General features: G+C 37.7%; 1 protein-coding gene across 13 annotated transcripts in view; it reads left to right on the top strand.

Moving 5' to 3' along the window:
• Window positions 1-21,525, top strand: part of LOC118231004 (thyroid hormone receptor beta-like) — a 49,657-nt gene that overhangs the window by 7,989 nt on the left and 20,143 nt on the right. For 12 of the 13 annotated variants that reach the window (XM_035424390.1, XM_035424449.1, XM_035424482.1 and 9 more), the window contains exons 2-3: window positions 8,516-8,576; window positions 10,473-10,559. The gene's annotated coding sequence lies outside the window, so the exon portion shown is untranslated. Of the gene's footprint in view, window positions 1-3,425; window positions 3,650-8,515; window positions 8,577-10,472; window positions 10,560-21,525 lie in introns of those variants that run through there. The other variant, XM_035424398.1, reaches the window with a different exon arrangement.

Raw genomic sequence — 21,525 nt, 5'->3', positions numbered from 1 at the left:
TCATTGTGTATTAACACTGGGGGCATAACAAACCATTCTTATTACCAGAAATGTCACCCCGTGTTAAATAACTAATCTTGCATGTTTAGTGTGTCATTGTCTTCTTTGAGTAGCTATATAAACCAAGTTGCACTCACCATTTTGGTTGTTTTTAATTCAGCTTTGAATGTCTTTCGTATTTTTTTGGTTCATTTAAACTTGAGTTCATTCCAGGAAAACAATTATGTACACTCTTGCATGCACAGTATGGCTGCAGAATTCAGTCCAGGTTTGCACAATGCTTGTTTGTGGTTAAAAATAAAGGGATTCAGATATATGTCAAGTCAACATATCTCTGGACTGTAAAGATTTTTATGACTTCTCTAGAATTGTTTAATTAACAAAGAAAATTGTTGTATGCTGAAATGTGGCTAGTTTATATGCTGCTATGAAGCCAAAACTGACTGCAGGAGGGATCTTGCTGCATGCAGTGCTACTGAGCTATAGGCTACATGCTTTAGTTTGACATCTAAGCTATCACATTGATCTAATTTTGAGGTTATGTGAGCAAAATAATAATTTGTTCTGTAGTCTGTTTCAGTCATTTAATTCAGTAAACACTAGAAAGTTCAATGAGCGTTTTCTCTCTTCGAGGAAGGAAAGAAAATTGTGGTTTCATCAGGTTGTAGCACTAGCAGTTCATTTACAAATGGATATAGAATTTTTAAATGGCACAAAACATGAAAGGAGGCTTTTGTTTATATAAAGAGAAATACTTTTCAAGGCCTAATTCATTAAAAATGTTGTATTTTCCTGAAAAAATGCATCATTGTAATATATTGTATGTCCGAACACTGTTATTAGTCAACAATACATTCTACATTCAGTACTGTTTTTTTAAATATGAAATAGCCTATAATGCACATTCGGGATCTAGACTGCTCAGACCCACAATTGCAGGATTTTTCTTAACTGATGAAGCTACATCCGTAATTAAGCAGACATATACAATTTCTGTGACATGGTTATGTTATGCCTATGGCTATCTTTTGACATTGTGTAATGGTCTTCAAACAACAGGCTACAGGCTTTCAGAGTAACTGTTTTGCTGGTCATGCTCTTATTTAAGTGGGTGAGAAAATGGTGGACATAAAAGGTACGCTGTAAAAAAAAAACAGGAAAGGGATCATTTATAGAGTTCCCCAGGGAAGCATCCTCTCTTCCTACTGTTTGTAAATTACTTCAAATTGATTTTCCCCTGCAGACTTGTCCCATGTGCAGGTGACTCTGTGGAAACATTCCTTGTTTGAAAGTACAGAGTTTGAAAGCATCAGTAAATTGCAGTAAACAGAGTATCTGAGTTAAAATTTAGTGGGCTCTAACTGAAAACAGAGCAGATGCCCTAGTATCACAATTGAATGAAATGATACAAAGACAGTGAGTAAGGCCCTGTACATTAAGTGGGCTGTAAGTTAAACATGGCATGGTGGCTGCAGTTATCGAGTTTAAAAACAGGAACGGCTTCATGGTTATCATTTTATATGTTAGTGCAGCTCTTGTGAGATTAGTATCTCAAAATGAAATGCCAAATTTTAGAGAACAAAAAAATTGATGAATCATTCTTATGCTTCCTCAACTCACAGATCTTGAGTACAAGCATTTCGAAGGGTTACATTAGCTTAATAAGAGTTAGAACTAGAGTACGTTCTGTACATAATATTGTCAGTAACTCCGGTAGTACTCAGCTACAACTAAAAAATACTCTGGTGACTTATTTATAATATACTGATTTCAGAGCCTGCCAGTGGAAAGAACACTATTGAGTGGAAATGCCAAGTGCAGTCGAATCTGCCAAAGTTTTAAGCAATAATTTAGTAAGTGGTTGGTGCATAACATTTCAGAATATGAGGCACATGTTTTTGAATAATATATTTTAAAATATAATTTGATAAATTATTCTTGCATTAAATATGAACAGTACCTTTTAGCCTTATTAAAATAAGCTTGTTTCATTTCATTTTGGATTTGAGGTCAAAAGATGAATATAAGAGACCCAAAAACAAAGATCAGCTGAAAGTAGCTGCAGTGAAGCCGAGGAAAGACATTTCCAAAGAAAATGGCAAACGTTTGGTCTTTTCAATGGGTCATAGACTTGATGCAGTTATTGCATTTAAGAGATATGCAACCAAATATGAGATTTTATTGGTTTGGTTTACTTTTAAGTTAATTGATTGCATGGCTGAGAACTTAATTTTGCACAGCTGAAAATGGGGGAACCCAACACAAAAACAGCTGTTTCTGTAAAATGGTAAAAAAAAGAAAAAAAAAACATATTCATCTTTTGTCATATTCATCTGTATTTTCTGGTTAATGTGAGTACACAGAAAAAAAATTTAATTTAACAGTATATTTTAATATAAAATAAATTGCATGAAATAAAAGACAAAAGCGGTTTTAATATTATAATGAAATGTTTTAGCCTATTTAATAAAGTTTAATACTAAATGTTACCTCTAAGTTTGGTATGGTATATGTTGCATCATAAAGCTCACAGGAAAACTGCAATAGAAATGTTTTTTTTGTTGTTGTTTATCTATGATTTGAATGTGGGTAATTGGATTCATGAGAGTAATTTGACATGTGATTTTATAGTATATATATATATTTTTTTTATTACTATATATGTGAATAAATATTTATTTGTTCTGTCACTGATATAATAAACACAAGATAGTGTTTGGAGGAGCAGTATTGGAATGCTTTCATGTATTTGTATAAAAAACGTATGTTTAGGCCATTGGCAGAAGAGCAGAGTTAGCTTCTCTGGCCAATTCTTTTCCTCAGATGAGACTGTATAAACAGCAAACACACATTCCAAATGGTGTTTGAAGCTTTTAACACAAAAGTAATTCTAAACGAAGGTGGAGAAATAATGTGATGAAAGTCTGAAGACTGCAGTTACTGCATTTGAGACAGACTCGCAGACTGAATACGCAGAGAGGGAGAGAGAACACTTTGTCCAAGCCAACTTTTAACACTCCAGAATCTAAAGAATTCAGCTAGTAGTTTTAAATGAATTAGACATAAATCACTTGTACATTTGTGACCTAGCATGACTCGGCTGCTGAACCCAGTTTAAAGGATATGTATATTTTTCAAGAGAAGCAACAAGAAAAGTTTGTCGTATGGTTGTAACTTAGCTGTCTTCTGTGCTGAAGTTTGTGCTAGCTTTTGGCAAAGGATCCAGCTTTTGGCAATGGGTTCGCTTTGGCAGACCAATCAGTGAACGAAGCTGGAGCAAACAAATCTTTCTCAGCCTATCGCTGACCTAGTTGCATGTTGGCAGCTTGCTACATTCCCCATAAAACTTGTGTGGTGAACACCCAGGGCCATTTGAGGCAGGGGGAAGGGTAGGATGGATTTTTCCCCCTTATAATAGTTTTATATAACACTTGAGTTCCAACAAAATCTGCACTATTGTATTTCAGCTCGGAAGTTCTGTGCAACATGTGAAGAGAGATCAAAAAAGATAGAAGAGGGAAATAATTTCCACTGTGGGGGTCTGGATAGCCACATTGTGGTTTCAGGATTGTATTTTTTTTTTGTCTTCTCTAAGTATCCTATGAATTCTTTTCACACCTCAGCTGCTCTGTTTGAGCACACTCAGGGGGTGAGTGATGATTGGGTCATGGTATTTTTTTTTTGCACTAGTTATTGGTTGTGTTATAAGTTTGTGTGTGCTAAAAGGTTTTGCACATGCTCAAGGTGTCAGTAAATCAGGCCATATATCCCTACCTGAAGGTCCCCTGTCTTTGTTAATATTTATTCATTTAATCACTGATGCTAGTGGTACTGTATATACTGCACTGCAGAATAAAATGTTATTGTTATTTTAATTAGTAAATAGCTTTATGACACTCTCTATTCTGTGAAATAAGAGAATAATGTTCATTTTTGGTCATTTTAAGCACTGAGTTAATGACTCGAGACTTGGTTCAGTGTTTGTATTCGGACTGTGTTTTAGTTTGGAGCTTTATCGTTGATGGGTTATTTGTGTTTCTCTTCTCCCTGTGTCCTTGATTTTGCAGCTGCAATGTCATGCACAATACTACATTTGATAAGAGCAGCTGGGAAAAATAAATAGAAATAATACATATCTTATATTAAATACAAATTAGCATTATAATTAATACCCTTTGAAAGTAGCAGAAAACCATGCAGAACGTTTGGTAAATAATTAGCTAGATTTAAATGACTTTTTGATTTGGCTTTCTGAATACTAAATGTAGAAAATGTAAAGAAAGAATGCAGTATACAATGCAGTCCATAAATATTTGGACAGTGAAACTATTTTTGTTGTTTTAGCTCTGTACTCCAGAACATTGGATTTGAAATGAATATGAGTTTCGGACTGTCAGCTTTAATTTGAGGGTATTTACATCCACATCAATGTTGGAATTACAGCGCTTTTTAAACAGTTTCCCATTTTAGGGGACCAAAAGTAACTGGTCAATTGGTTTCTCAGCTGATTCTTGGCCAGCTGTGTGTCATTGCATCATTTGCTGAAGCACAAGAAAGCTAACAAAAGGTGCGGAGTTCATTCTCGGTGTGGCATTTGCATTTGCAGTCTTTTACTGTTGTCCCTTAACATGAAGAGCAAATAAGTGGCACTGCCAGTAAAGCAGGCCATCATGAGTCTGAAAAATCAGAATAAATTGAGTCATGTCAAAACACTGGGTGTGTTAAAATCAGATGTTGCATACATGAGCAGAACGACTTAAGTTTGAGTTTGCTAAAAAAGTATATTAAGAAAACTAGAGCTATGGACAGATGAGACAGGTATTAACCTGTACCAAAGTGATGGAAAGAGGTGAAGGGAAAGGAACTTCTCATGATCCAAAGCGTACAACTTAATTTGTGAAACATGGTGAAGGTAGTGTTATGGCTGCCACCAGAGCTAGCTCACTTGTCTTTATTAATGATGTGACTGCTGACAGCTGCAGGATGAATTCTGAAGTGTACAGAAACATCTTATCTCAGATCCAAACAAATGCCTCAAAACTCATTGGACGGCACTTCACCTTGCAGCAGGACAATGACCCCAAACACACTGCTAAAGTAACCAGGAGTTTTTCAGGGCCAAAGAGTGGAATGTTCTTAACTGGCCAAGTCAATTACCTGACCTGAATCCAATTAAACATGCGTTTCACTTGCTATAGGCAAGACTGAAGGCAAAAGCCCCTGGAACAAACTGCAACTGAAAATGGCTGCAGTACAGGCCTGGCTGAGCATCACCAGGGAAGAGACCCAGCTTCTTGCAATGTCTATGAGTTGCAGACATCAGACAGGAATGTCAGGCAAAGGATTTGAAACCACATACTAAATATGGTGACTTTATTTAAGATTATGTTAATTTGTTCAATTACTTTAAGCTCCCTAAATTGGGGGGGGGGGGGGACTATATAAATAAAGGCTTGTAATTCCAACACGGTTCACCCAATATGGATGTAAATACCCTCAAACAGTCTGCATTTTAATCACATTATTTAATAATAGATCCAGTCCGGAGCCAAACCAACAAAAATGGTCACTCCAAATACTTACAGACTGTGCTGTATTTGTTTAAAATTGACCTTAGAAAGAAATGTAGCCATGTAAATAATTTGACAAATGACTCTGATATTATAATGCGATGAGTAACAACATAAATATCATGTTCATGATTTGTGTTATTATAAAAATATTTGCACATTATGGAAGCTGCCCAAAGTGCAGAAAAGGAATATGAGATACATTTTTATTATTATTACTTTTTAGACACAGAAATTTTGCTAATTAAAAATTGCACATTGTTAGCATTTATCTAAGTAGGTCGATGTTCAAGGCCTTGATGCACATTGCGAAAAATGTTTATTTTATTTTATATTTCTATTGAGGAAAGAAAGTTGTAGTGCATGCTCGTTCTGTTCACCATAGGTTATATGTTTACCATAGGTCTCCCTATCACTTGCTGGGGTAATCAATACTGAGCCTGAGTGAAATATCTCAGTTTGTATCATTATCTCTTCTGTAATCAGTTTTGATGTACATTTTAGAGACACTCTTTTCCTTCAGGGTCCTGGAATGATGGTTCTTCCATTTGCTTTGTGGCTGTGCGGGTACAGGGAAATGGGAAGCTTGTCATGTATGGAAAGATAGCTCTGCATTCTCAAACACGGTCCTGCACCATAGAATCACGCCCATTCTGTCTCTATTCACAAAGATAGACTGAATCAATATGTCAAACCAATGCAAAAATTGTTGTACTTTTTTGAAAAGTAATAGAGAAATTGGGCTGAAATTGCATTTAAAAAGGAAGGCGATAGTGCATTAGACAGGCTGGTACTGTTGCTGTGGTAAAGAAGAGTCACAGGGAATTGTGTGAAAGCTTAAATATAGCACCTGCCCCAGCACATTAAAGCAGCCTCTGAGAAGCCATGCACGTGGCAAAATGCAGACTTGCAGAAGCCCTGGCAAAGATAATACAAGAGTCACTCCCTCATGTGCCCTCATGTTCCTGGCTGCGTTAAATGCCAAATCCTTCGATAGTTGTGCAGTCCATGATACCGATATGACGAAGGTCAATATTGGCGCTGGTCCCTGCATCAAACAGATGTCCAGCTGAGTGATATATTTTTTTCTCCCTCTCCTTATTTTATTTATTTACTAAATTATTCTTTTTTTTTTTGTCTGAACGGCAGACTGCAGTATCCTTAAGCCCCCTCCCGCTGTCCTGAATTGCCCTGCCTGCCTCAGAATTCGCTGGGCCGGCTTCCTGCGCTGTCAGACAGTGGTTGATGCTTGCGTTTGATAACGACGCCGGGCGAGCCGGCAGCGGTGCATGTCTGTCGTTTTAACCGCCTTCTCAAAAGCTTTTTTTTTTGTCCCTAAAAATTGTGTCCCTGTGCATGAGATATGAAAGCAGCGGTGGAGTGAGTATCCTTGTCTGACCCACACTTGTGCTGGCACAGCTTCAGTAGGACTGAAAGGGCTTTCTGATGAGACTTTTGCTCACGGATTAAATTTACGGCAAGTCCATCTTGGGCCTGCCCATGTCCAATCCGGGTCTGGCCCAGAGCAGCATTTCTTTTTTTTATTTAAGACCAGAGCCAAACATATAAATAAAATGTGTGCATGTCTGAATTTGTGATTATCACACAACGGCATATCCCTAACAGACCAAGCATTTATTCTTTTTCATTGTGTAAAAAATATAGCTAGGTGGAGACTGTCTTTTGAAGTATTAGTACACTGAAATGCTCGAGAAAAGCTGCTTAAATGTTAGTTTGTTCCAGTTGCTCAGAATTCAGAGTGGGTTGATCTATTTTCTTTCTGGTTCTTTTTGGCTCTGTTTTTTCGGCATTTGGCTGCAACACAACACAGCTAAGTTCACTATATTCTCTATTTGAGCAGCTATGGGTCAGAAATGCTGCCAGAGAAATAAGGCATGCTGGAAAAATCCAGGAACAACGGTCATGCATATTTCATCCAAAAAAAAAATGCGGCACTAAAAAGTGCAGACCAGAATATCTGCCGTAGTTTTAATGTTAAATACGCATTTTATTTTAGGTCTGATCATAGCATGTCACATAACATTGTAGCGTCACAGAAACCTAGACCTGCCCTGAAAAACCATGTTCAGTACATCAAATCTGTGGACACTTGACATGAAAAGTTGTGTATGGTTTAATTATGGAGCACTTTTTTCCGCTCCTCTAAAATCATTCTATTTCTCTGGGCTCTACGTTCTGGAATTATGTCGAATGGTCAATTGTGCATGAGTCAATGGTACACTGGGTGTGTCTACTGAATGTTAGTGCTTTTGTGAGTCGAGGCGAGGAGCACATAGCTGTAAATGCATGGCACAGGACAAAACGGGCTGGATTTTGATGAATATATTATTAGTGGGGGTGTTGCAGCTGAATTCACTCATAGCCAATCAAATGACCTCTTTTCATTCCCTTTAAGAGTGGGTCATAAAGCGTCCTGACATACTGCCAGTTTCTGTGGTCTACTACTTCCGTCCGCACATCGATTTTGTATTGCCATCGCTAAAAAATGTTTACTGTCACTCTTAATAATGCATTTGTTTCACAAAGTAATGCATAAAATCACAGAATAAACTTGTATCAAGTACTTAATTAGTTCACATTGGTCTAGGCTTAATAATATTGCGTGAAATCGCTGTCCATAATTTTTAAATTTTTAAATGTAAAGAAATGTAGCCAATTCAGCATCACCTTTGATACGTTTCTTGACAAACCTCCTTTGTTTGCTATATAGAAGCTAGCTAGCTAGAACAGATGTCAATATAATTGAGTTAGAGACACGTTTGTTACATTATGAATAACTAGCTAGGCATATGAGAGTGAATATACAGTATGTGCTAAGTTTCTGCCTACCTTACGCAAGTGTTGTAAATATGTGCATAGTTGACGCTGTAGGCATAACAGGGACAGGATCTGACCATCTCAATACTTTCCTCCTGTTTCACCAGGTAAATTGCAACACAGATGACCTGAATGTTAATGGAGTGGACCCCCTTTTGATTCACATAGGTGAGTGGTTGGGTAGAAGGAGCAGGCAACTGCAATTGATGTCACCCAAAACCCTGGGAAATTCACATCTAGCTCAGACATTTTAAGCTGACAATCGGGTGATGAAAGAAAAACGAAGTATTTACTGGCATGTCGGGCTAGACTTGAACAAACTGCATTAGTAGCCGAACTGACCGTGCTCTGGCTTATGCCAGCCAACAAACTGATGGCACACTGGAATTAACTAGTGGCCAGAAAGACATGGACTGCTGTTACTCTGTTCTGTTGCCCTCAATGTCAGCAGCAACTATCCCACCCCTCCTCAGTCAGGTCACAGAAGGTGTGTCAGAGCTTTAACATTTTCATACCTTCTGCACCTGCGGCGAGAAATTATACTCTGTTATGCCTACAAATTGAAGTAAAGGATCCAAATAGACGTATGACCAAAGAAATCGCAGAAATATGACAGATGAGATTTTTCTGTCTTAACATATAAGCTAATCCTTCTCCTGAGCAATTTGTCAAATCTTACTTGAATCGTCTCTGCAAATGGCCTGTTTAATTTGCCGGAGCATCATGCACAAATCACTTAATAGCCACTTTTATATTAGGCCTGACAGTGATACATACTATGCAGGTGTAACCAGCCTAATTAGTTCATTGTTAAGCCTTTTATGAAGATAACTTTTTTGGAAATATTCACTTGAATGTTGTTCTTGGTGCATCATGGCAACATTCATTTTAACTACAGGCACATAATTAAAATGAAAAGATTGTTCAAGTTCAAGTTGTGTTTATTATCACTCTTCTCATTACAGATGCGTGTAAGAAAAAGACCGAAATATTGTACCCCCTGGACAACAGCCATAAACTATTACAAACTGAAATAAATATAGGAATTAAAATGATAAAAAAGAAAAAGACAATGAGTAATAAATGCGAAATATGCATTTTTCCTGCTTCTGGGATTTATTTAAAAGTCAAATTGGACTGCACATGATCCACAAAAACCGCTGATTGGTTTTTGAATAAGTTGTGATCATGCACACATTGCATGGGAAAGCCACAAAATTAGCAATAAGTCCTACCCTCATGACTTATGCTGCAGACCAGGTCTGAGCAGGCGGGTGGTGAGGGCGCAAATCGCAGTCCAGACCGACTGGAAAGTCGGAAAGACCTGCACCAATATTGCTGTCCATTTCTCGATCTTGACTGACACTCCCGCAGCAGGACTCTCCTCCCACTTCGGCTCACAACGAGTCACAAAATGAACAGACGGGCCATAACAGGCTCCATTGTGCGTCAAAATCCATGCAGAAAATGCCTATTTGCCTGTGCGACGGCGTGCCTGGGTCAACATGTTGGGAAAATTTCACTTGACAATGAGCCTAATGTCCAGGTCTGGTTAGTAGTCAGCAAGAACATATTTCCAATATATATCAAAGTTTATCTTCGAGGGGAACCACCCAACAAAGTCATAATTTGGTTTGTTCTGTTTTACCTTCAGAATTACATGTGAAATGTTGATGTAATTGGTATGAAACCCCTCTTCTTGTTTTCATTTACAGGGAAACTAAATCCTAATTGTTACTGTGTTTTATTAATCCCTCAATCAGAAGAAGGTTAAAAAATGCATATTTTTTCAAAGTTCTGGTAGTCCAGATATCTTACCACATCCTGCATCTGGAATATTCTACAACATTGAAGGGGTGTGACTTGTGCAATTTGTTCCAGTACAGGACAGAAATGAGTAGAAGACTGGTACAGTATGCTGTAAATGTTTTTTCCATATTATCGACAGACAGATCAAGTTACCATCAAAATTGATTTTATTGTGATGTTCCCTTTAATGTGGAGGCTGAGAATGTTATTTGCTCGTAAAAAACATCCCATACTTTTCCTTTCGCTTTGCTCTAGGTTTTTCTGAGGAAGAGAAAGGTGACAGGGGCTTTCGCTGCTGGGAGTGGAAATTGACATGATGTTTTGAGTGACGCAGGACCTCAGGTAAGCGCTTCAACATAAAATGATGGATTTCTTTATAACTAAATGTGAAGAATTTATTCATAGACGTAATGCATTTATGTCACAAATATTGTGATGTAATTCAGATTTAAGCATACAGTGGAACAGCTGTAAGTAATCAGTAATCATAATAGAGCAAGAGAGGCCATTTGTGTACTATTTCACGAAAATTATATGAAAATTGTGTAAAGGCTCTGTCTGTTCTGGTGTAAAAGTGAGTATAAGAAAAGCATATATCAATATTGTTCTGCATATGTTTCAACAAGAAAGAGCAAAATATGTGGAAAAAATGCATATAACAAGAAGGAGAGGTTAGTGTATCTGACATTGAAACCTTTGAATTATGCAGCATAAATACAAAGAAATGCCCTGTGTCTGCTTTTAAAAACGAAAGCCTGCAAGCTTGAGCTAATTTTAAAAGGCAGTCTTGCTGTTCTGGAGTGTTCTATGCTCGAAGACTCAGCAAGACAACCTGCCAGCACTGGCGGTAGTAATGCATCTGTCCCGAATGACATTACAATAAAGTGTGCTTTTGTGAACTGACAGTCTATTGAGTTTCCTTCAGCCGACTTCATGTAATAGAGTCTTAATGGAGTTCCTGGGTGCCTATGGTGACATCCATTTTGTGGTTTGGACACTTCATATAGCGTTTCGTGCAGAATTAAGCTGCTCTGTCTGACAGACCACAGGAAGACATTGTGCTGTTTTCTCTGATTCCCAGCTTATAACTACAACTGACACAAGGTTTGAAAAGGACAGCTGCATACTGGGACAATATTATTTTTACAGCACCAAAATATATATTTTACCCAAATGTTGTGTTTGTAGAAATAGAAGCCTTCGTTGTTAAGGCCTTTGTTTTCATTACAAATGCAAGGCTGAGACTGATACATTGCCACAAAAAAGCTGCTAAAATTTCAGTCTGTGAGCAAATGGCAGAAGAGCGAATGAGAAAGTGCCCGGGCCCTTCCTGGACAGTAGAAGCCGCTGCTTAATGCAGTATGAAGACATCTTGTGGTCGAATTTTGCTGTGGTTGAGTATTCACAAAGGCAGCCTGTGCACGTCTTCCCATTGGTCGCGGCCATAGTGTGCTGAGCTCTGCTGTATCCATCCGGTGTGGTTTGGCTGAGTGCTCCTTTAGACAGTCAGAGCCCTGACGTGATCTTCCCCTTGACGCCACGTGCTGGTGTGGATGATGATCCTCGGGGCTCAGATTCAGCCTTGAACTCAGAACTCAGCCCTGATAATAAACCTGAATCACAAACAATCAGTGCTAACACAGTGCTAATGTAGTCTGTACAATATTACTACAGGTACAGATCCTTTGAATTATGCTGTATGCACATAATCAGACTTTAATGATAGTTTTGATAAGGATGAAAGCTATAAAATATATTAGATATGAAAAAATAGTTATGAAGTATTTGCTTATTGTGTATTTGCTTAACAAATGCTCTTAACCAGGGAAACTTGCATAGATCCCGTTTAAGCGTTAACTATTTGTCTACTCGCCTACCTTGCTCAGAGAGGAATTACCTAATTTGACTAATTCCATTAGAATAAAATATAATAATTTTGGATAAATATTTGTTGACATTTTATGGCAGCCACTCTTGTTCAAATGGAACACCATGCTCCATTTTATGCAGTTGAGATAAAAATATATTTTGCAGCTTTGGAGTTACATCCACTCTTCTGCATATGTAATGTTTACGGTAATGATTTATTGATTATTTTAGCACAAACAAACGTGAAAACAGGAAAGATACTGAATTATACAGATTTTCTGAATTACATAAGATCAGGAAAGCATTTCAGACCTGTTTTTGCAATACATTGAATGTGACAGATTGACCTTCTGAATGTGAACTCTCACATATTTTTCAGTCTAAATGTAGGTGTTAAGGAGCTCCATCAAGATCAGTAAGGCTCAGCAAAGTAACTGGCCCGTAAATCATATTACAAGGTTAAAAGGCCCTGAATATGTAGTGTATGCAACTGAAATGTTTGCATCACGTTGCCTCATTTTAATGAATTAAGCTGGAATTGCTTTGTGACATCTTATAATTTCCTTTGGTGACATTATGCTGTGGAATTGTGTGTTAATTGGAAGCAGTGCTTTGCTCTGGCTGTCTGCTAATCTGCTTCATATGACAAAGGCCAAGCACTTCTGTGACATCACTGCAGAATCACATTCCGGGTGCTCTAAAAATAATAAACAAGCCAAGCGGCACCGAGCGAATCGTATTCTTTGAAGATATTTGTCTTCCCTTTTCCCTCTCATGCTTGTGTTCTCCTGCTCGCTCGCTCAGTCTCCCTCCCCCGCTCTCTGGCTGACTTTTCCCCCTCCTTTTGCTTCGCGTGGTCATTTAAGGACAGGCTGCTCGGGGAGGCGGGGCTATGGGCGGGAAGCACAGCCTAAAATTGGGAGAGATTGCAATCTTTCTCTCTCTCTCACTGTCGTCATGACTGAGTCGTGCTTTACATCTTCCAGAGCTCATAAAGGCACCTCTCCACACTTCTCTGAGACACCATTGGTTTCTCCCACAAAAGGAAGAGGAGCATTGTTATTGTCAGACAGGGTGCACAGAATGTGCCTGCTTTCAGTTAATTTGGGTTCAGAGGGCACAACGTGGTCATTCAGGGCTGCCTGATGATCTGACAATTAAACAAGGTGATTTTCCAATGCATACAGTGTCAGAGAAGTCCGCGAATCCCAATGAATAATTAACATTGTGCCTTGGATCAAAATATGGATGATGAATAATAAAGGAGTCCCTGTGGTCTGCTGAGCTCTTCAGTGTTAAAACTTGTATTCTCAGGTGAGGTTTGTGAAACAGTGGGGGAATTCATCATCTTGTAGATCACACGGAACGTCTGTGCATTGCGCAGCTTACGCCTATATCATTTAGAGTGTGCGCTGGAGAAGCCAGGTGTTGGTGTTCATTCATACAGTATATCTATGGGTAATCACCAAATGCAGAACCAGAGCTGCGACTGACTGTAGGTTGTTATTGTGAAACCATTGCTAGAATTTTTTATTTTTTTTTAGCCCATTTTGATGCTGTTTCAAAATCCTCACATGTCCATGGCCTTCACCTGTCACATCAATACATTCTTTCCATGAATGATGCCTGTTGAGGTCAGGTTACAGCATACCGCTCAATGCAAGTTTATTTATTCTGCCAATTGAACCGACCACCGATAGAATGATTAACAGTCTAATGCAATTCAGTGCAAGCATTGTGGGCAAAGGAGGGTAGGTTCACCACTCAAAACGGGTATATTATATAGCCTAATTCAGAACTTCACACGTCTTTTCTTTAAGTCTATTACTTTCAAATGTATTATTCAGGGGTGCTGTAGCAATGCCCACTGCTTTTTTTTTTTGCAGTTGTTCAGCTGCTGTTGCAGGGCAGCTGTTATCAGGCTGTTCTGTTCTTTCTGCAGAAACTGATCTCCAGGACTTATGATTATTCTGTTTGCTTATGTGCAAAACATTATTTATTTATGTGTATTTGGGATTTCAAGCACTCTGTTTACTTGCTAGAGACGTTCACAAAGGTGTAGAGAATCTGATCAATTTCAGTTGCTTAATTTGGTTCTATTTTTCACTGATTGTATGTTCAACAGGAATAGCATGCTGTAGAGTACACCAGAAATCATTTTTAGAATGTTAACGATTACAGTACATTTGCTCAAGGAATGTGCCCACCATTCTACTGGCCCATGTGTCAGAGTTTTGGACTGAGATTAGTAAACATAACTGTAAATGTTTATTCTAATGTGTTTTGTGTTGGCATTGGACAGACCCCAAAACTTCATGGAAACTCTTTGAATGAGCCATAGGTCTGGTCTCTTAACAACACACACACACACACACTATCAAAGCGGTTTCTGTTTGACAGATTGTAATATGTACTTGATTAACTCCAATTGTTCTTTTCTTTATATTAATGATTGATTTTTATGGTTTTAATCTGTGAATGATACTGACAGTTGCACATTATCTTTTACCCTGGTTTCAATATATTTATAATTTTGTGTTTCAAAATGTGGCCAGAGGATTTTGGTCTCGTCTCTGAAGTAATTAGTTATCATATTGTCTCTCGACACTGATGTCTGTGGAGGGTGATATATGCTGAGGTTAGAAAAAAGAAAAATAGGAAAAATCGAGAAAGGGAATTGAGAATTCAGTTTTATTGTCATTCTGAGGCTTGGAATCAATCAACATCTGCCTTTGACTTTGACTTTCAATTTAATTCAAGTTTCCTTTTTTGGATAAATTTGGTCATCGCCAAACTCTCCAAACTGTGTTTGTGATTAAAAAAAACACCATGTGCTTTTAATTTTGAGTCAAAGTTAAGGACAAATAATGGACTAATCTAGGCCTGAATTTCATGCACATGGAGGACAGGCATTTATTTATAATTTCTTAATGTACAGCTTATTTTGAGAACATTTACAACAGACAAATAGACATTTTTTTCAATGCTTGGGACAAAATCAGTGCCGGGGACATGTCCCCGCCTACGTCTAGATTAATACGTGCAGCTGCCAACAGAGTCAGGCTGTTGTGTTGCTTCAAATTCAGGTCACCATGTTAGCCCAAAAGATGGCGCCTCTTGCAGAAATCCCTTTGTTTCAGTATTTTAAAAGGTAAGATTGAATGGAAACACTCGTGGCATTCTCATGACTGCTGGCCCAACTGGTCACGTAAGTTATATGTCTTGCCTTTGTTGCTAGTTAACCATTGTAAAAAGGAATTAAAATACAGCATAACTCTCTCAAATTGAATAGGATGGTGCAGCTTGCTTGTGAAGATGCCTCCAAATATATAAATATTTTTACTGTTGGAATAGCTTTTTTTTCTAAGGAGAGCAGACAGTCCACCATTCTTATGTATTTTTATCTTTGTTCAGGTGGGGAAAATGGAAAGGGTTTAAGGAATTGAAGTCCAAATGTGCCATGAAGAACCCCATATAGAACCCCTGGGAAAAAGCAGGAATTGATATAGCCTATGGGATGAGAGTCGGCCACCATATGGACTGTGCCGCACAGTCTCGCCATTGGAATAGCTTTTCATGAGTGGACTGCGTTTGACTAGTTCAGTACTTGTACAGTACTGGATATAACAAGATTTCTGCTAAACATTCACTCAAGATTTTGGAGGAAATAAGAGCATTCTTAAAGGCTTTAGTCCAATAGTACAGCATAAACCATGTAAGACGTGATTTTGTCAATTCATTTCATTATCTGTTTTGCTAGCTTTTGTATTTTGGTAGAAGTATAGCAATAAGGCTTTCATGGTAGCTTTTATTTAAAAATGGTTAAAAGTACATTGCAAAAATCTGATTTGTTGAAAATTAATAAAAGAATTGTGAATTTCGAGAAAGGCAGACAGTTACTTAGATAGAATGTTTCTTTTTTAAACCCTTTTTTTGACCGACTTATTCCCTTTGCTCCTGATGCCTGTGCACCTTTATTTCCAGAGCCACTTTCTGTTTCCTTAATTGTAAACTCTTAATATTGACCATTGTGATTGCCTCCATCTAAGCATATTTTTGTGATCTGAACATTTTGTTCTCTGCTTCGGAGCAGCGTTATCTGTTGATTGAGTCACTTGTATAGACAAAGCCAGTTTGTTTTGACCTTAGGATGTTGCTAGACATGCAAATTATACAAGAGTCACTTAGCATTCTTGCAAAATGTTTTTCATTGATTAAAGTGGAATCGGTCACAAAGCTAGCAAAAACATGTGTTTGCTGAGCATGTAAATCAAGGAAGGGAAGCAAGCTGATAGGCTGTCAGAAACCAAAAATGAAACCAAAGCTGGAGCTTGAATTTCATCAAAATATGTTCTTAACTTTTAATTTATTTTTTTCTCCCCACAAAGACATTTTGACATTTTGACATTTGACTTTTCCCATCATCGCCAATTTTGTGTTTGTGAAGAAAATGACTTAACACCTGCATTCGTAAGAAAAAAATAATGGCAAATGCTGATTTAATCCTGGCCTACATCTCTTGAGTCTTTTCAGCCTTTTGACTGAATGAAGAGAATGTAAGAGGCTGCATGGCATTCTTAAAAGCAGCTATATTTCTCAGTAGTGATTGAAAGAGTGATTGTGTTGGGAGGGCATGGCCATTTTAAATGTAGATGCACTTTATTTCTGTGCACAGAGTGATTGAACACATTCAGGCCTGCGGTGCAAGTTCAGACCCATTAGTATTAGTGCATGCTATTTCAGGAAGTGTGTGTGTCTAAGTACCTTTGCAGATTGGCATTTCGTTCATCTGGGGATTCAGCAATAAACAAGTCGCTGACATTTCTCTTTTGCTTTGGCCAATAAATGTAGTTCTTAAATTCCGGTGGCCTCAGGGACTCTACTTCTACTTTTTTTTAATGATGCTGCACGAATGAATACCAGACTCCAGACGAAATTCATCCACACTGCAAGTAATTGGAAAATAAATTGTGTTTCAACACAGAAACACAGATATATATATGTTCAGGTAATTAATTCAATTCATCTTTGTTGTGTGCCATTGTTTTTAATGTTTTGAAATATATTTGACAACCTCAGACCTACTATTCATGAAGTCATAGAAAAATTGTTTGCCGTGGCCACATTCAGCTGCATCTGTGGCTCTCAGTATTGGTAGCAATGTATCGGTGTTATGTAGGGGAAATTGGGGAAATAACTACATGTTTTCATAATTAACAATTCAGAAAATATTACGAGAGCTATATTAATCATTTTTAATACAAACAACCTACATCCCTTGACTATGATTATATATCATAATGACATTTCTGGGACATACCATTTGCTAGCAGTTTGGCCAAAAGTACTGTGAAATGAAATATTACATTTAAGCCCGTGAGCAGAGAAAAAACTAACACAGTGGAGGGTACACCTAATTAATAGCTTTAAAAGTACACACAAAGTAACGTAATTCAATATAATTTCATGTATAAAGAGCACTGATGTGAGAAGGCTACGTGAAGCCCATTCCCCTTCTCCACAGGTGATAAACGCCAAAGTTTTCATATTGGCAAGATTGACAATGATACAATGATGTATGCAGAAAAACCACCCACATTCACAAATTGCAAACAGCACTTTGATATTGAGAAATGCATTTTTGGACCACATCAAACAATTTGTCTCATTAAAACTGACATTAGTGATCTCCTAAACTATTCAGCATCATTTGACCAAATCTTACATGAAAGCAGTAATCATACAAAACCTGACGATAGTGACCTTGAGGCGATTTGCGGTGACGGCTAATTAGAGGGCCTATGTACAGAGATGGCAAAGTGCATCAGCAAGTGTATTTTACTGAATGTTGTTTGTGTAGGCTATAATGGAATTGGCCAATACAATAAAATACGGTAATGCAATATTCAGGGTACAAAGTTATGAGCATAATGTTAATGTGTCAGGCCTAGCTACTATGGGAAATGCTACTATAGACTTATCATTTTATTAAACTATTCAGTTCAGCTAATAAAGGAATTCTGTAATCATAGCACAGCTTTACACGCTATCCTGGAATTACAGGTAGCTACTTGAAAAGGTGTATCCTCAACTTCGGGCCTGAACATTTGGTACAGTTCTAAGCAGCACAACCTGGCATTTTGACAAAATAGCTTACATATTACAAATGTACCAACACTGAACAATGTTAATGGAATAACTCTAAGGTTAGCTGACAGTATTCTTACCCAATGAGGATATTGAATGATGTTATTGCATTTAAACAAACAGGACAATAAACACTTAACAGTTCATTTGTTTTATTTGGTATCAAGAAAAAACTTTTCAGAGGCACTCTTTTTAAAAGTTCTTTAAAAATTACTTCTATTAGTATTGAAGCATATAATAGGGAAACATAAGAGAACCTAAGCTTAGCCTACTATGTTTTATAATCCTGTATGCTGGCAGGACAAACTGATTAAAGAACGAATTCATCATTGGCAACCTCTGACTGCACTGTAATTATGAAAGCAAACAACGAGACAATTGAGCTAATGCAGCGTTTCTTTCTGCCTCATTTTAACCTTTATTATCAAGGATCATCAAAATATTTCACCATGTTTAGCCTAATAATAATTGTTTTAATATATTTTTAGACATATATATATTTTGGGCTTTTTCTAGCTTTATTTGACTGGTCAGTGTAGAGAGACAGGAAGAACTCAGAGGAGAGAGAGGGAGAGACATGCGACAAAGGTCAGCGGTCGGACTCAAACCGCCAACGTTGCAGCTCGCAATGAGCATATGGAAATCGCTCTACGGGCTACGCCACACAAGACAGCCTGGACGTACATATTTTTGGAGTCTTCAATGTGAAGTTATGCGACTGATTTAAGACAGGAATTATTCAATTTATATAATTCAGTGAAAACATTGATATAAATAAATGGTCTTTAACCTGTGCATTGTTAAAATGACACATACATAGGTTCTTCTTTTGTTTGGCCAGTGATACCTCATTTAAAACATTTTATTTAGGGAGAGAATAATTTTGAATTGTCTCCATTTTTTTGTACGCGTTTCTGTCAGTTGAACAAACATATAATCTTCTACAACCCAGAATTTGGCTTGTTCCAGCTGTTGACATTTTAAGTGCTCTCTTGGGAAGGATTCAGTGGACCTGTTTTTATGTGGTGCCCTTTGGTCTTATTGTTCAGTGGAGAAATAGTGATGGTTTTCACTTTGGTGAATTTTTTTTATTGTTTCTAGCTTTGAGTGTGTGTGTGTGTGTGTGTGTGTGGGTGTACATTATACATATGTGTGTTTCAGAGGTGATTTATTTTAATATTGATTAAACGTTTATGTTGCTCATTGCAAATCCTTTTTTTAAAGTATATTTTTCAGATGAATGTTTTCATTAAAACTCCTAATATTGTGGATGTAAATACAGGCCATCCTTTGGTTTGTTTAAAGATTTATTTAATTGCATTACTAACTTTCCATTTTGTGTTAGTAGCACATTCACCAGCTGCAGTTGCCTGTAAAATAGGATAACTAGCAAGTATTATTCATTGCAGAAGACTTTGTTATGTGATCATAAATGTTTAACCTTTTATAAAGATAAACCGGAAAGTACAGTCAGTGATAAAGTTTTATGGAATAATAAATAGTTGTAGCTCCCATGTAGAGAGCAGATTCCTGTAGAATGTCTGTGATGGTTCAAATGAGGTTCTTTGCTTGCGTGTAGAAGCTCATCATGTGATCATAGTATGGCTGTCCAATAGAAGTTCTTTGCCCATGCAAACCTACAAATGCAAGTGCAAACCAAAAATCGAAACCTGTACGGAATCATAATTTTCACCTGAATTGTCTGAAATCTTTAGTGAAACTTTTGCATGCAGACTATTTTATACACACAGAATAGCAAGATAATTATACTGTCACTATGCTAGACAAGTCATTTTTTTTCTGAATAAGGGTCATGAATTGTCCTCCACAGTCACTTTCACTTGTTATAAACCTTGGCATCCAGATTGTAACAAATATACTTGAGCAGAACCCTGGGGAAACTTGCTGGGTGCTCTGGACTGCAAACGATGCTGTCCCACAGGAATGCTTCAGACCTTATTAGATGGCATGCCAAAAGTTGGTGTAGCTCCCTCATTAAATATAAAAGCAGATCTACAAGATACGATACAGTCGTTGTTTTGTCAGTATAATATGTGGTATTGTGGTACATTTTTCAATGGGTATTCTTTTTCTCATGGACGGGCTAAGTATTCTCATGACAAAGGTAGATGAACCTGCTTGCTGCTTTGATTATTTGACACTTTGATCTTTTGTAAAGCTAGGCATACTACCCTTGTTACGTCTTGTTTGTATACCATTCATTTAGCAGCTATTTGGTTATTTTGTCATTTATTTAAGAAAATTGCATGAAACCATAATGCAATCAAATTTATCTCCCTAGTTCTGTCTTGCTTTTTAAAATGATGCGGTCATGCAGCGTAGACATAGCATCTTTCTAGCCATTATAAAACCAGGTTAGAATGTCTGTTGATAACGTCTGGGTAAATTAGTTGTTAACTTCTTTCCGACACGAGATGGCCATTTCCAAGGAGCAGACATTGTCAGCGTGTTGGAGTATGATTGCGAAAGGAGAGAATCTTTCTAAATTGCGTATCGCATTTTGCCATGTCACAGGATATGTGAGAATAACCTATAGGCTCCCAAGTCATACCATTTTCCACTTACTGGATGAGCTTAGAGATGATCTGGAGCCAACAACAAAACAAAGCCTCGCCATCCCTGCAGTGGCAGAATTCCTTTCCACGCTGCATTTTCTGGCTTTTGACTCATTCCAGCGCACAGCCGTGACATTAGCTGACATTTCACAGGCCGTGTTTTGAAATGCGTCGGTGCTGAAAGTCACGCTGCATCAAATGTCCCGTTACATCACATTTCCATACAGTTGAGATACCCTTCTGGAAACCACGCTGGGATTTTATACCATCACTATTTTCCCAAAAGTGCTAGGTGCAATTGACTGCACGCATGTTCAGCTGATACCCGCATCAGCAAATGAGTATGTGTACTGAAACAGAAAGAACACACGTTCTATCAATGTCCAGGTTGTGTGTGACTACTGGAAGGCATAACTGTGGTTCCTAAAGATGACTCTTTCATTTTTAGGAACAGTTGCCTATTTGAGAAATTGAGGGACAGTGACTCTGGAGATGGTTAACTATTTGATATGGAGTTAAACTACTTGAAATATTAAAACTGTGTTCTGAAGTCTTTACTAATGAGACGTGTGAACATTTAAATGTGACCGTGACTATCCATTGCATGCATGGATCCTGACACCTGTCCAAAACTTGACTTCACCCGAGATGGCGTGGCACAACAGTGTTGTTTTCCTGCCATGCACAATACATACCTTAAATACCGGCAGTGCATT

The sequence above is a fragment of the Anguilla anguilla genome, chromosome 1 (assembly GCF_013347855.1).
Source record: "Anguilla anguilla isolate fAngAng1 chromosome 1, fAngAng1.pri, whole genome shotgun sequence".
NCBI classification, from domain to species: Eukaryota; Metazoa; Chordata; class Actinopteri; order Anguilliformes; family Anguillidae; genus Anguilla; species Anguilla anguilla.
This window is presented reverse-complemented; position numbering and strand designations above follow the sequence as displayed.